This window comes from Octopus bimaculoides, chromosome 1 (genome assembly GCF_046866305.1).
Source record: "Octopus bimaculoides isolate indiv1 chromosome 1, ASM4686630v1, whole genome shotgun sequence".
In the NCBI taxonomy this organism is placed as follows: domain Eukaryota; kingdom Metazoa; phylum Mollusca; class Cephalopoda; order Octopoda; family Octopodidae; genus Octopus; species Octopus bimaculoides.
In genome coordinates, this window is record NC_142928.1 from 186,090,882 (window position 1) to 186,105,247 (window position 14,366).

General features: G+C 39.1%; 12 non-coding genes across 12 annotated transcripts; all 12 read left to right on the forward strand.

Annotated features, from left to right (window-relative positions):
• The first annotated feature begins 123 nt into the window (after positions 1-123).
• Trnah-gug (transfer RNA histidin (anticodon GUG)) lies at positions 124-195 on the forward strand. Its single transcript has one exon. It is a non-coding gene; the product is annotated as a tRNA-His (tRNA).
• Positions 196-1,117: 922 nt separating this feature from the next.
• On the forward strand, positions 1,118-1,189 carry Trnah-gug (transfer RNA histidin (anticodon GUG)). The gene has a single exon. It is a non-coding gene; the product is annotated as a tRNA-His (tRNA).
• Positions 1,190-2,024: 835 nt separating this feature from the next.
• Positions 2,025-2,096, forward strand: Trnah-gug (transfer RNA histidin (anticodon GUG)). The gene has a single exon. It is a non-coding gene; the product is annotated as a tRNA-His (tRNA).
• Positions 2,097-3,009: 913 nt separating this feature from the next.
• Trnah-gug (transfer RNA histidin (anticodon GUG)) lies at positions 3,010-3,081 on the forward strand. Its single transcript has one exon. It is a non-coding gene; the product is annotated as a tRNA-His (tRNA).
• Positions 3,082-3,916: 835 nt separating this feature from the next.
• Trnah-gug (transfer RNA histidin (anticodon GUG)) lies at positions 3,917-3,988 on the forward strand. Its single transcript has one exon. It is a non-coding gene; the product is annotated as a tRNA-His (tRNA).
• A 922-nt stretch (positions 3,989-4,910) lies between these two features.
• Trnah-gug (transfer RNA histidin (anticodon GUG)) lies at positions 4,911-4,982 on the forward strand. Its single transcript has one exon. It is a non-coding gene; the product is annotated as a tRNA-His (tRNA).
• Positions 4,983-6,812: 1,830 nt separating this feature from the next.
• On the forward strand, positions 6,813-6,884 carry Trnah-gug (transfer RNA histidin (anticodon GUG)). The gene has a single exon. It is a non-coding gene; the product is annotated as a tRNA-His (tRNA).
• Positions 6,885-7,719: 835 nt separating this feature from the next.
• On the forward strand, positions 7,720-7,791 carry Trnah-gug (transfer RNA histidin (anticodon GUG)). Its single transcript has one exon. It is a non-coding gene; the product is annotated as a tRNA-His (tRNA).
• Positions 7,792-8,714: 923 nt separating this feature from the next.
• On the forward strand, positions 8,715-8,786 carry Trnah-gug (transfer RNA histidin (anticodon GUG)). Its single transcript has one exon. It is a non-coding gene; the product is annotated as a tRNA-His (tRNA).
• A 1,830-nt stretch (positions 8,787-10,616) lies between these two features.
• Positions 10,617-10,688, forward strand: Trnah-gug (transfer RNA histidin (anticodon GUG)). Its single transcript has one exon. It is a non-coding gene; the product is annotated as a tRNA-His (tRNA).
• Positions 10,689-11,523: 835 nt separating this feature from the next.
• On the forward strand, positions 11,524-11,595 carry Trnah-gug (transfer RNA histidin (anticodon GUG)). The gene has a single exon. It is a non-coding gene; the product is annotated as a tRNA-His (tRNA).
• Positions 11,596-12,518: 923 nt separating this feature from the next.
• Trnah-gug (transfer RNA histidin (anticodon GUG)) lies at positions 12,519-12,590 on the forward strand. Its single transcript has one exon. It is a non-coding gene; the product is annotated as a tRNA-His (tRNA).
• The last annotated feature ends 1,776 nt before the right edge of the window (positions 12,591-14,366 follow it).

A 14,366-nucleotide genomic window follows, 5' to 3' on the forward strand; every position in this document is an offset into this window, starting at 1 on the left:
TGAAGAAATGATTTTGCGTGTTCTCCGAGAAATTGATTTGTTCACGCTCGGAAATAGTCGTATTCTACCGCCAGTATTCTAGATAGAGATAATTGGAAAGCTAAGTCGGCAGCTGGTCTCTTAGCCGTGATCGTCTAGTGGTTAGGACCCCACGTTGTGGCCGTGGTAACCCAGGTTCGAATCCTGGTCACGGCAGATCGGCTACTTTAATTTTCATAAAATGTTTTCTCATTTTATTGATTTTCTTACTAAAATGTTATGTGATATGGCAGCGATATCTGTTTAAGTTATTAGTATTACTTTTATATATAATTTTAGATTCGGAAGCTTTACTAGTCGCGAGCATGGCTCTGCTCTTTTTTTGCATTGTGGGGCGGAATATTGCATTGTCGATAAATGACCTTATTTTCGTTTCCTATAGAAAATGGTTTCTTCACGCTGGGAATTAAACGTATCTCTAACAATGTTAGGTATTCCAATGCGGTAATTGACTGTTCACGCCCAGTAAGCAAACTAACGGCTGAAGAGGAAAAAGCAACCCAAACTGGGATTCCACCTCGTCTATAATTCATAACTGTTGAAATCCACTCGGTGAGGGATCTCTTATCAGTTCTGTGGTACCATTACAAAAGATCAAATTTTGATTCATCCATTCTAGAGGACTTTCTGAAGCAGTCTGAACAATCGTTACCATACTTGGCCAAAACAGTGCAACAGATGCTTAATATTTTTCTAGGTGAACAAGTTCCGCCGAGGCCCACTTTGCCTTTTATGTTTTTGTGACCGAAAAAAAAACAAGTATCAGTCGATCACTGGGGTCGATGTAATCGAGTTAGTCCTTTCCCTGACCCTTCTGCGTTTGTGTCATAATTTGAAACCAATATTTTTCTTGGTGAATTGGCAAAATCGTTAGCACGCCGGGCAAAATATTTGTATGACATTTACGGACTATTTTCAGGATGTTTTTATAGTGTGAGCAAGAGAACAGCTTCTTTGAAAACATGATTTTGTGTTTTGTCCGAGAAATTGATTTGTTCAGGCTGGGAAATAATCGTATTCTACCGCCATTATTCTAGATTGAGATTATTGGAACGCTGAGGAAGCAGCTGGTCTCTCAGCCGTGATCGTCTAGTGGTTAGGACCCCACGTTGTGGCCGTGGTAACCCAGGTTCGAATCCTGGTCACGGCAGTATCAGCTAGTTTATTTTCATACATATTTTTCTCATTTTATTTATTTTCTCAATAAAGTGCCATGTGATACGCGCTACGTTCTGGCCGTGGTAACCCAGTTTCGAATCTTGGTCACGGCAGAGCGGTTAACTATTGTATCTCTTACATTTTTCTTTTTGTTTCGTATTTTATTGATGCTCTTGATATACTGCAATGCGATATCGCAGCTATATCTCTTCCTGTTTTCTGTATTACTTTTATATACAATTCTATATTTCAAATTTTTCTAGTGTTTGTCGTTGCAAGCTAGCAGAATTTTTCGCAATTGCAGCAAACGGCTAAGCGGCATATCGCAGGTCTTCCGCGTAGTGCGTTCAAATTCTGCCGAGGTCGACTTTCTTTATTCCTACTTTCAGGGTCGATAAAATAAGTAGCAGTTAAGGAGTGGGGTCAATGCAATCGACTTACGTCCTTCCCCGAAACTGCTGGCATTGTGCCAACATTTGAAAATAATATTTATATCTACATTACGTTTCCATCAATTACAACGCCATTCACTTTTCATAGTTTCCCAAAATTCATCAGAGACGGCAAGATTCTTGTAACAAGATCGTAGCAAATGCATACGAAAATATTCTCTACGTGATTCAAACTTGAGCTCTGACTTGTCCAGAACGCGATATTCACTGAGTTTTTCAAGAACTACTTTCAAGATGTTTTTACAGCTTCGTTGAAGAAATGATTTTGCGTGTTCTCCGAGAAATTGACTTGTTCACGCTCGGAAATATTCGTATTCTACAGCCAGTATTCTAGATAGAGATAATTGGAAAGCTAAGTCGGCAGCTGGTCTCTTAGCCGTGATCGTCTAGTGGTTAGGACCCCACGTTGTGGCCGTGGTAACCCAGGTTCGAATCCTGGTCACGGCAGATCGGCTACTTTAATTTTCATAAAATGTTTTCTCATTTTATTGATTTTCTTACTAAAATGTGATGTGATATGGCAGCGATATCTGTTTAAGTTATTAGTATTACTTTTATATATTATTTTAGATTCGGAAGCTTTACTAGTCGCGAGCATGGCTCTGCTTTTTTTTTGCATTGTGGGGCGGAATATTGCATTGTCGATAAATGACCTTATTTTCGTTTCCTATAGAAAATGGTTTCTTCACGCTGGGAATTAAACGTATCTCTAACAATGTTAGGTATTCCAATGCGTGTTCACGCCCAGTAAGCAAACTAACGGCTGAAGAGGAAAAAGCAACCCAAACTGGGATTCCACCTCGTCTATAATTCATAACTGTTGAAATCCACTCGGTGAGGGATCTCTTATCAGTTCTGTGGTACCATTACAAAAGATCAAATTTTGATTCATCCATTCTAGAGGACTTTCTGAAGCAGTCTGAACAATCGTTACCATACTTGGCCAAAACAGTGCAACAGATGCTTAATATTTTTCTAGGTGAACAAGTTCCGCCGAGGCCCACTTTGCCTTTTATGTTTTTGTGACCGAAAAAAAAACAAGTATCAGTCGATCACTGGGGTCGATGTAATCGAGTTAGTCTTTTCCCTGACCCTTCTGCGTTTGTGTCATAATTTGAAACCAATATTTTTCTTGGTGAACTGGCAAAATCGTTAGCACGCCGGGCAAAATATTTGTATGACATTTACGGACTATTTTCAGGATGTTTTTATAGTGTGAGCAAGAGAACAGCTTCTTTGAAAACATGATTTTGTGTTTTGTCCGAGAAATTGATTTGTTCAGGCTGGGAAATAATCGTATTCTACCGCCATTATTCTAGATAGAGATTATTGGAACGCTGAGAAAGCAGCTGGTCTCTCAGCCGTGATCGTCTAGTGGTTAGGACCCCACGTTGTGGCCGTGGTAACCCAGGTTCGAATCCTGGTCACGGCAGTATCAGCTAGTTTATTTTCATACATATTTTTCTCATTTTATTTATTTTCTCAATAAAGTGCCATGTGAGATGCGCTACGTTCTGGCCGTGGTAACCCAGTTTCGAATCTTGGTCACAGCAGAGCGGTTAACTATTGTATCTCTTACATTTTTCTTTTTGTTTCGTATTTTATTGATGCTCTTGATATACTGCAATGCGATATCGCAGCTATATCTCTTCCTGTTTTCTGTATTACTTTTATATACAATTCTATATTTCAAATTTTTCTAGTGTTTGTCGTTGCAAGCTAGCAGAATTGTTCGCAATTGCAGCAAACGGCTAAGCGGCATATCGCAGGTCTTCCGCGTAGTGCGTTCAAATTCTGCCGAGGTCGACTTTCTTTATTCCTACTTTCAGGGTCGATAAAATAAGTAGCAGTTAAGGAGTGGGGTCAATGCAATCGACTTACGTCCTTCCCCGAAACTGCTGGCATTGTGCCAACATTTGAAAATAATATTTATATCTACATTACGTTTCCATCAATTACAACGCCATTCACTTTTCATAGTTTCCCAAAATTCATCAGAGACGGCAAGATTCTTGTAACAAGATCGTAGCAAATGCATACGAAAATATTCTCTACGTGATTCAAACTTGAGCTCTGACTTGTCCAGAACGCGATATTCACTGAGTTTTTCAAGAACTATTTTCAAGATGTTTTTACAGCTTCGTTGAAGAAATGATTTTGCGTGTTCTCCGAGAAATTGATTTGTTCACGCTCGGAAATAGTCGTATTCTACCGCCAGTATTCTAGATAGAGATAATTGGAAAGCTAAGTCGGCAGCTGGTCTCTTAGCCGTGATCGTCTAGTGGTTAGGACCCCACGTTGTGGCCGTGGTAACCCAGGTTCGAATCCTGGTCACGGCAGATCGGCTACTTTAATTTTCATAAAATGTTTTCTCATTTTATTGATTTTCTTACTAAAATGTGATGTGATATGGCAGCGATATCTGTTTAAGTTATTAGTATTACTTTTATATATAATTTTAGATTCGGAAGCTTTACTAGTCGCGAGCATGGCTCTGCTCTTTTTTTGCATTGTGGGGCGGAATATTGCATTGTCGATAAATGACCTTATTTTCGTTTCCTATAGAAAATGGTTTCTTCACGCTGGGAATTAAACGTATCTCTAACAATGTTAGGTATTCCAATGCGGTAATTGACTGTTCACGCCCAGTAAGCAAACTAACGGCTGAAGAGGAAAAAGCAACCCAAACTGGGATTCCACCTCGTCTATAATTCATAACTGTTGAAATCCACTCGGTGAGGGATCTCTTATCAGTTCTGTGGTACCATTACAAAAGATCAAATTTTGATTCATCCATTCTAGAGGACTTTCTGAAGCAGTCTGAACAATCGTTACCATACTTGGCCAAAACAGTGCAACAGATGCTTAATATTTTTCTAGGTGAACAAGTTCCGCCGAGGCCCACTTTGCCTTTTATGTTTTTGTGACCGAAAAAAAAACAAGTATCAGTCGATCACTGGGGTCGATGTAATCGAGTTAGTCTTTTCCCTGACACTTCTGCGTTTGTGTCATAATTTGAAACCAATATTTTTCTTGGTGAACTGGCAAAATCGTTAGCACGCCGGGCAAAATATTTGTATGACATTTACGGACTATTTTCAGGATGTTTTTATAGTGTGAGCAAGAGAACAGCTTCTTTGAAAACATGATTTTGTGTTTTGTCCGAGAAATTGATTTGTTCAGGCTGGGAAATAATCGTATTCTACCGCCATTATTCTAGATTGAGATTATTGGAACGCAGAGGAAGCAGCTGGTCTCTCAGCCGTGATCGTCTAGTGGTTAGGACCCCACGTTGTGGCCGTGGTAACCCAGGTTCGAATCCTGGTCACGGCAGTATCAGCTAGTTTATTTTAATACATATTTTTCTCATTTTATTTATTTTCTCAATAAAGTGCCATGTGATATGCGCTACGTTCTGGCCGTGGTAACCCAGTTTCGAATCTTGGTCACGGCAGAGCGGTTAACTATTGTATCTCTTACATTTTTCTTTTTGTTTCGTATTTTATTGATGCTCTTGATATACTGCAATGCGATATCGCAGCTATATCTCTTCCTGTTTTCTGTATTACTTTTATATACAATTCTATATTTCAAATTTTTCTAGTGTTTGTCGTTGCAAGCTAGCAGAATTGTTCGCAATTGCAGCAAACGGCTAAGCGGCATATCGCAGGTCTTCCACGTAGTGCGTTCAAATTCTGCCGAGGTTGACTTTCTTTATTCCTACTTTCAGGGTCGATAAAATAAGTAGCAGTTAAGGAGTGGGGTCAATGCAATCGACTTACGTCCTTCCCCGAAACTGCTGGCATTGTGCCAACATTTGAAAATAATATTTATATCTACATTACGTTTCCATCAATTACAACGCCATTCACTTTTCATAGTTTCCCAAAATTCATCAGAGACGGCAAGATTCTTGTAACAAGATCGTAGCAAATGCATACGAAAATATTCTCTACGTGATTCAAACTTGAGCTCTGACTTGTCCAGAACGCGATATTCACTGAGTTTTTCAAGAACTATTTTCAAGATGTTTTTACAGCTTCGTTGAAGAAATGATTTTGCGTGTTCTCCGAGAAATTGATTTGTTAACGCTCGGAAATATTCGTATTCTACCGCCAGTATTCTAGATAGAGATAATTGGAAAGCTAAATCGGCAGCTGGTCTCTTATCCGTGATCGTCTAGTGGTTAGGACCCCACGTTGTGGCCGTGGTAACCCAGGTTCGAGTTCTGGTCACGGCAGATCGGCTACTTTAATTTTCATAAAATGTTTTCTCATTTTATTGATTTTCTTACTAAAATGTGATGTGATATGGCAGCGATATCTGCTTAAGTTATTAGTATTACTTTTATATATAATTTTAGATTCGGAAGCTTTACTAGTCGCGAGCATGGCTCTGCTTTTTTTTTGCATTGTGGGGCGGAATATTGCATTGTCGATAAATGACCTTATTTTCGTTTCCTATAGAAAATGGTTTCTTCACGCTGGGAATTAAACGTATCTCTAACAATGTTAGGTATTCCAATGCGGTAATTGACTGTTCACGCCCAGTAAGCAAACTAACGGCTGAAGAGGAAAAAGCAACCCAAACTGGGATTCCACCTCGTCTATAATTCATAACTGTTGAAATCCACTCGGTGAGGGATCTCTTATCAGTTCTGTGGTACCATTACAAAAGATCAAATTTTGATTCATCCATTCTAGAGGACTTTCTGAAGCAGTCTGAACAATCGTTACCATACTTGGCCAAAACAGTGCAACAGATGCTTAATATTTTTCTAGGTGAACAAGTTCCGCCGAGGCCCACTTTGCCTTTTATGTTTTTGTGACCGAAAAAAAAAACAAGTATCAGTCGATCACTGGGGTCGATGTAATCGAGTTAGTCCTTTCCCTGACCCTTCTGCGTTTGTGTCATAATTTGAAACCAATATTTTTCTTGGTGAACTGGCAAAATCGTTAGCACGCCGGGCAAAATATTTGTATGACATTTTCGGACTATTTTCAGGATGTTTTTATAGTGTGAGCAAGAGAACAGCTTCTTTGAAAACATGATTTTGTGTTTTGTCCGAGAAATTGATTTGTTCAGGCTGGGAAATAATCGTATTCTACCGCCATTATTCTAGATTGAGATTATTGGAACGCAGAGGAAGCAGCTGGTCTCTCAGCCGTGATCGTCTAGTGGTTAGGACCCCACGTTGTGGCCGTGGTAACCCAGGTTCGAATCCTGGTCACGGCAGTATCAGCTAGTTTATTTTCATACATATTTTTCTCATTTTATTTATTTTCTCAATAAAGTGCCATGTGATATGCGCTACGTTCTGGCCGTGGTAACCCAGTTTCGAATCTTGGTCACGTCAGAGCGGTTAACTATTGTATCTCTTACATTTTTCTTTTTGTTTCGTATTTTATTGATGCTCTTGATATACTGCAATGCGATATCGCAGCTATATCTCTTCCTGTTTTCTGTATTACTTTTATATACAATTCTATATTTCAAATTTTTCTAGTGTTTGTCGTTGCAAGCTAGCAGAATTGTTCGCAATTGCAGCAAACGGCTAAGCGGCATATCGCAGGTCTTCCGCGTAGTGCGTTCAAATTCTGCCGAGGTTGACTTTCTTTATTCCTACTTTCAGGGTCGATAAAATAAGTAGCAGTTAAGGAGTGGGGTCAATGCAATCGACTTACGTCCTTCCCCGAAACTGCTGGCATTGTGCCAACATTTGAAAATAATATTTATATCTACATTACGTTTCCATCAATTACAACGCCCTTCACTTTTCATAGTTTCCCAAAATTCATCAGAGACGGCAAGATTCTTGTAACAAGATCGTAGCAAATGCATACGAAAATATTCTCTACGTGATTCAAACTTGAGCTCTGACTTGTCCAGAACGCGATATTCACTGAGTTTTTCAAGAACTATTTTCAAGATGTTTTTACAGCTTCGTTGAAGAAATGATTTTGCGTGTTCTCCGAGAAATTGATTTGTTCACGCTCGGAAATATTCGTATTCTACCGCCAGTATTCTAGATAGAGATAATTGGAAAGCTAAGTCGGCAGCTGGTCTTTTAGCCGTGATCGTCTAGTGGTTAGGACCCCACGTTGTGGCCGTGGTAACCCAGGTTCGAATCCTGGTCGCGACAGATCGGCTACTTTAATTTTCATAAAATGTTTTCTCATTTTATTGATTTTCTTACTAAAATGTGATGTGATATGGCAGCGATATCTGTTTAAGTTATTAGTATTACTTTTATATATAATTTTAGATTCGGAAGCTTTACTAGTCGCGAGCATGGCTCTGCTTTTTTTTTGCATTGTGGGGCGGAATATTGCATTGTCGATAAATGACCTTATTTTCGTTTCCTATAGAAAATGGTTTCTTCACGCTGGGAATTAAACGTATCTCTAACAATGTTAGGTATTCCAATGCGGTAATTGACTGTTCACGCCCAGTAAGCAAACTAACGGCTGAAGAGGAAAAAGCAACCCAAACTGGGATTCCACCTCGTCTATAATTCATAACTGTTGAAATCCACTCGGTGAGGGATCTCTTATCAGTTCTGTGGTACCATTACAAAAGATCAAATTTTGATTCATCCATTCTAGAGGACTTTCTGAAGCAGTCTGAACAATCGTTATCATACTTGGCCAAAACAGTGCAACAGATGCTTAATATTTTTCTAGGTGAACAAGTTCCGCCGAGGCCCACTTTGCCTTTTATGTTTTTGTGACCGAAAAAAAAAACAAGTATCAGTCGATCACTGGGGTCGATGTAATCGAGTTAGTCTTTTCCCTGACCCTTCTGCGTTTGTGTCATAATTTGAAACCAATATTTTTCTTGGTGAACTGGCAAAATCGTTAGCACGCCGGGCAAAATATTTGTATGACATTTACGGACTATTTTCAGGATGTTTTTATAGTGTGAGCAAGAGAACAGCTTCTTTGAAAACATGATTTTGTGTTTTGTCCGAGAAATTGATTTGTTCAGGCTGGGAAATAATCGTATTCTACCGCCATTATTCTAGATTGAGATTATTGGAACGCAGAGGAAGCAGCTGGTCTCTCAGCCGTGATCGTCTAGTGGTTAGGGCCCCACGTTGTGGCCGTGGTAACCCAGGTTCGAGTCCTGGTCACGGCAGTATCAGCTAGTTTATTTTCATACATATTTTTCTCATTTCATTTATTTTCTCAATAAAGTGCCATGTGATATGCGCTACGTTCTGGCCGTGGTAACCCAGTTTCGAATCTTGGTCACGGCAGAGCGGTTAACTATTGTATCTCTTACATCTTTCTTTTTGTTTCGTATTTTATTGATGCTCTTGATATACTGCAATGCGATATCGCAGCTATATCTCTTCCTGTTTTCTGTATTACTTTTATATACAATTCTATATTTCAAATTTTTCTAGTGTTTGTCGTTGCAAGCTAGCAGAATTGTTCGCAATTGCAGCAAACGGCTAAGCGGCATATCGCAGGTCTTCCGCGTAGTGCGTTCAAATTCTGCCGAGGTCGACTTTCTTTATTCCTACTTTCAGGGTCGATAAAATAAGTAGCAGTTAAGGAGTGGGGTCAATGCAATCGACTTACGTCCTTCCCCGAAACTGCTGGCATTGTGCCAACATTTGAAAATAATATTTATATCTACATTACGTTTCCATCAATTACAACGCCATTCACTTTTCATAGTTTCCCAAAATTCATCAGAGACGGCAAGATTCTTGTAACAAGATCGTAGCAAATGCATACGAAAATATTCTCTACGTGATTCAAACTTGAGCTCTGACTTGTCCAGAACGCGATATTCACTGAGTTTTTCAAGAACTATTTTCAAGATGTTTTTACAGCTTCGTTGAAGAAATGATTTTGCGTGTTCTCCGAGAAATTGATTTGTTCACGCTCGGAAATATTCGTATTCTACCGCCAGTATTCTAGATAGAGATAATTGGAAAGCTAAGTCGGCAGCTGGTCTCTTAGCCGTGATCGTCTAGTGATTAGGACCCCACGTTGTGGCCGTGGTAACCCAGGTTCGAATCCTGGACACGGCAGATCGGCTACTTTAATTTTCATAAAATGTTTTCTCATTTTATTGATTTTCTTACTAAAATGTGATGTGATATGGCAGCGATATCTGTTTAAGTTATTAGTATTACTTTTATATATAATTTTAGATTCGGAAGCCTTACTAGTCGCGAGCATGGCTCTGCTTTTTGTTTGCATTGTGGGGCGGAATATTGCATTGTCGATAAATGACCTTATTTTCGTTTCCTATAGAAAATGGTTTCTTCACGCTGGGAATTAAACGTATCTCTAACAATGTTAGGTATTCCAATGCGGTAATTGACTGTTCACGCCCAGTAAGCAAACTAACGGCTGAAGAGGAAAAAGCAACCCAAACTGGGATTCCACCTCGTCTATAATTCATAACTGTTGAAATCCACTCGGTGAGGGATCTCTTATCAGTTCTGTGGTACCATTACAAAAGATCAAATTTTGATTCATCCATTCTAGAGGACTTTCTGAAGCAGTCTGAACAATCGTTACCATACTTGGCCAAAACAGTGCAACAGATGCTTAATATTTTTCTAGGTGAACAAGTTCCGCCGAGGCCCACTTTGCCTTTTATGTTTTTGTGACCGAAAAAAAAAACAAGTATCAGTCGATCACTGGGGTCGATGTAATCGAGTTAGTCCTTTCCCTGACCCTTCTGCGTTTGTGTCATAATTTGAAACCAATATTTTTCTTGGTGAACTGGCAAAATCGTTAGCACGCCGGGCAAAATATTTGTATGACATTTTCGGACTATTTTCAGGATGTTTTTATAGTGTGAGCAAGAGAACAGCTTCTTTGAAAACATGATTTTGTGTTTTGTCCGAGAAATTGATTTGTTCAGGCTGGGAAATAATCGTATTCTACCGCCATTATTCTAGATTGAGATTATTGGAACGCAGAGGAAGCAGCTGGTCTCTCAGCCGTGATCGTCTAGTTGTTAGGACCCCACGTTGTGGCCGTGGTAACCCAGGTTCGAATCCTGGTCACGGCAGTATCAGCTAGTTTATTTTCATACATATTTTTCTCATTTTATTTATTTTCTCAATAAAGTGCCATGTGATATGCGCTACGTTCTGGCCGTGGTAACCCAGTTTCGAATCTTGGTCACGGCAGAGCGGTTAACTATTGTATCTCTTACATTTTTCTTTTTGTTTCATATTTTATTGATGCTCTTGATATACTGCAATGCGATATCGCAGCTATATCTCTTCCTGTTTTCTGTATTACTTTTATATACAATTCTATATTTCAAATTTTTCTAGTGTTTGTCGTTGCAAGCTAGCAGAATTGTTCGCAATTGCAGCAAACGGCTAAGCGGCATATCGCAGGTCTTCCGCGTAGTGCGTTCAAATTCTGCCGAGGTCGACTTTCTTTATTCCTACTTTCAGGGTCGATAAAATAAGTAGCAGTTAAGGAGTGGGGTCAATGCAATCGACTTACGTCCTTCCCCGAAACTGCTGGCATTGTGCCAACATTTGAAAATAATATTTATATCTACATTACGTTTCCATCAATTACAACGCCATTCACTTTTCATAGTTTCCCAAAATTCATCAGAGACGGCAAGATTCTTGTAACAAGATCGTAGCAAATGCATACGAAAATATTCTCTACGTGATTCAAACTTGAGCTCTGACTTGTCCAGAACGCGATATTCACTGAGTTTTTCAAGAACTATTTTCAAGATGTTTTTACAGCTTCGTTGAAGAAATGATTTTGCGTGTTCTCCGAGAAATTGATTTGTTCACGCTCGGAAATATTCGTATTCTACCGCCAGTATTCTAGATAGAGATAATTGGAAAGCTAAGTCGGCAGCTGGTCTCTTAGCCGTGATCGTCTAGTGGTTAGGACCCCACGTTGTGGCCGTGGTAACCCAGGTTCGAATCCTGGTCACGGCAGTATCAGCTAGTTTATTTTCATACATATTTTTCTCATTTTATTGATTTTCTTACTAAAATGTGATGTGATATGGCAGCGATATCTGTTTAAGTTATTAGTATTACTTTTATATATAATTTTAGATTCGGAAGCTTTACTAGTCGCGAGCATGGCTCTGCTTTTTTTTTGCATTGTGGGGCGGAATATTGCATTGTCGATAAATGACCTTATTTTCGTTTCCTATAGAAAATGGTTTCTTCACGCTGGGAATTAAACGTATCTCTAACAATGTTAGGTATTCCAATGCGGTAATTGACTGTTCACGCCCAGTAAGCAAACTAACGGCTGAAGAGGAAAAAGCAACCCAAACTGGGATTCCACCTCGTCTATAATTCATAACTGTTGAAATCCACTCGGTGAGGGATCTCTTATCAGTTCTGTGGTACCATTACAAAAGATCAAATTTTGATTCATCCATTCTAGAGGACTTTCTGAAGCAGTCTGAACAATCGTTACCATACTTGGCCAAAACAGTGCAACAGATGCTTAATATTTTTCTAGGTGAACAAGTTCCGCCGAGGCCCACTTTGCCTTTTATGTTTTTGTGACCGAAAAAAAAAACAAGTATCAGTCGATCACTGGGGTCGATGTAATCGAGTTAGTCCTTTCCCTGACCCTTCTGCGTTTGTGTCATAATTTGAAACCAATATTTTTCTTGGTGAACTGGCAAAATCGTTAGCACGCCGGGCAAAATATTTGTATGACATTTTCGGACTATTTTCAGGATGTTTTTATAGTGTGAGCAAGAGAACAGCTTCTTTGAAAACATGATTTTGTGTTTTGTCCGAGAAATTGATTTGTTCAGGCTGGGAAATAATCGTATTCTACCGCCATTATTCTAGATTGAGATTATTGGAACGCAGAGGAAGCAGCTGGTCTCTCAGCCGTGATCGTCTAGTGGTTAGGACCCCACGTTGTGGCCATGGTAACCCAGGTTCGAATCCTGGTCACGGCAGTATCAGCTAGTTTATTTTCATACATATTTTTCTCATTTTATTTATTTTCTCAATAAAGTGCCATGTGATATGCACTACGTTCTGGCCGTGGTAACCCAGTTTCGAATCTTGGTCACGGCAGAGCGGTTAACTATTGTATCTCTTACATTTTTCTTTTTGTTTCGTATTTTATTGATGCTCTTGATATACTGCAATGCGATATCGCAGCTATATCTCTTCCTGTTTTCTGTATTACTTTTATATACAATTCTATATTTCAAATTTTTCTAGTGTTTGTCGTTGCAAGCTAGCAGAATTGTTCGCAATTGCAGCAAACGGCTAAGCGGCATATCGCAGGTCTTCCGCGTAGTGCGTTCAAATTCTGCCGAGGTCGACTTTCTTTATTCCTACTTTCAGGGTCGATAAAATAAGTAGCAGTTAAGGAGTGGGGTCAATGCAATCGACTTACGTCCTTCCCCGAAACTGCTGGCATTGTGCCAACATTTGAAAATAATATTTATATCTACATTACGTTTCCATCAATTACAACGCCATTCACTTTTCATAGTTCGAATCCTGGTCACGGCAGATCGGCTACTTTAATTTTCATAAAATGTTTTCTCATTTTATTGATTTTCTCAATAAAGTGCGATGTAATATGGCAGCGATATCTATTTAAGTTATTTGTATTACTTTTATATATAATTTAAAATTCGGAAGTTCTTCTAGTCGCGAGCATGGCTCTGCTTTTGCATTGTGGGGCGGAATATTGCTTCATTGATAAATTACCTTGTTTTTGTTTCCTATCGAATATGGTTTCTTCACACTGCAAGTAAACGTATCTCTAACAATGTTACGTACTCTGATGCAGTAATTGACTATACACGCCCTGTAAACACACTAACGGCTGCAGAGGAAAATACATCCCATACTGAGTTTCTAATTTGTCTATGATTCATTACCGTTGAAATCCATTCAGAGAGAATCTCTTATCGGTTCTCTGAAGGCAACGTTCTGTGGTACTATTCATTACAAACCTCAGATCTTGATTCATCCACTCCAGAGGACTTTCTGAAACCAGTCTGAACCATTGATAACATACTTGGTCAAAAAAATGCAACCGGTACTTAATATTACTTTTGGGAACTGGAAGAATCGTTAGCACGCGGGGCAAAAGGATTACCGGCATTTCGCCTGTCTTCCCATTTTGAGTTCAAATTTCACCGAGGATTATTTTACTTTTCATCCTTTTGGGGTCAATAAAATATGTATTAGTTGAGCAACGGGATTGATATAATCGACTTACTCCGTCCCAGAAAAATTTCAGGCATTGTGCCTATCATAGAAAGGATTATCTTATTAAAAATTACAAATCCATGACAAAACACCACAAAAACATGCAGAAATAACTCTATAAATTAATATGGAATAACATATTACTTTGATTTCCTTTTGTCCAGGAAACTGCTTTTTCAACGCTCGGAGGCAATCGTATTCTATCGCCAATATTCTAGATATACATAATCTAAAAGTTAGGTCACTAGGTAGTCTAGCTGCCGTGATCGTCTTGTGCTTAGAATGCTACATGAAAACTCAGGTTCGATTCCCGGGCACGACTGGCAGGTTAATTGCTGTTTTTGTACATTTTTTTATGTCATGTTTTAATGATTTACCTGTTTACGTTGTTTGCATTAATTTTATATATAATTTTATATTTCAAAGTTTTCTTCCTATTTGTTGTTGCGAGCTGGCATAATGGTTAGCACCACGAGCAAAATGCTTAGCGGCATTTCGTC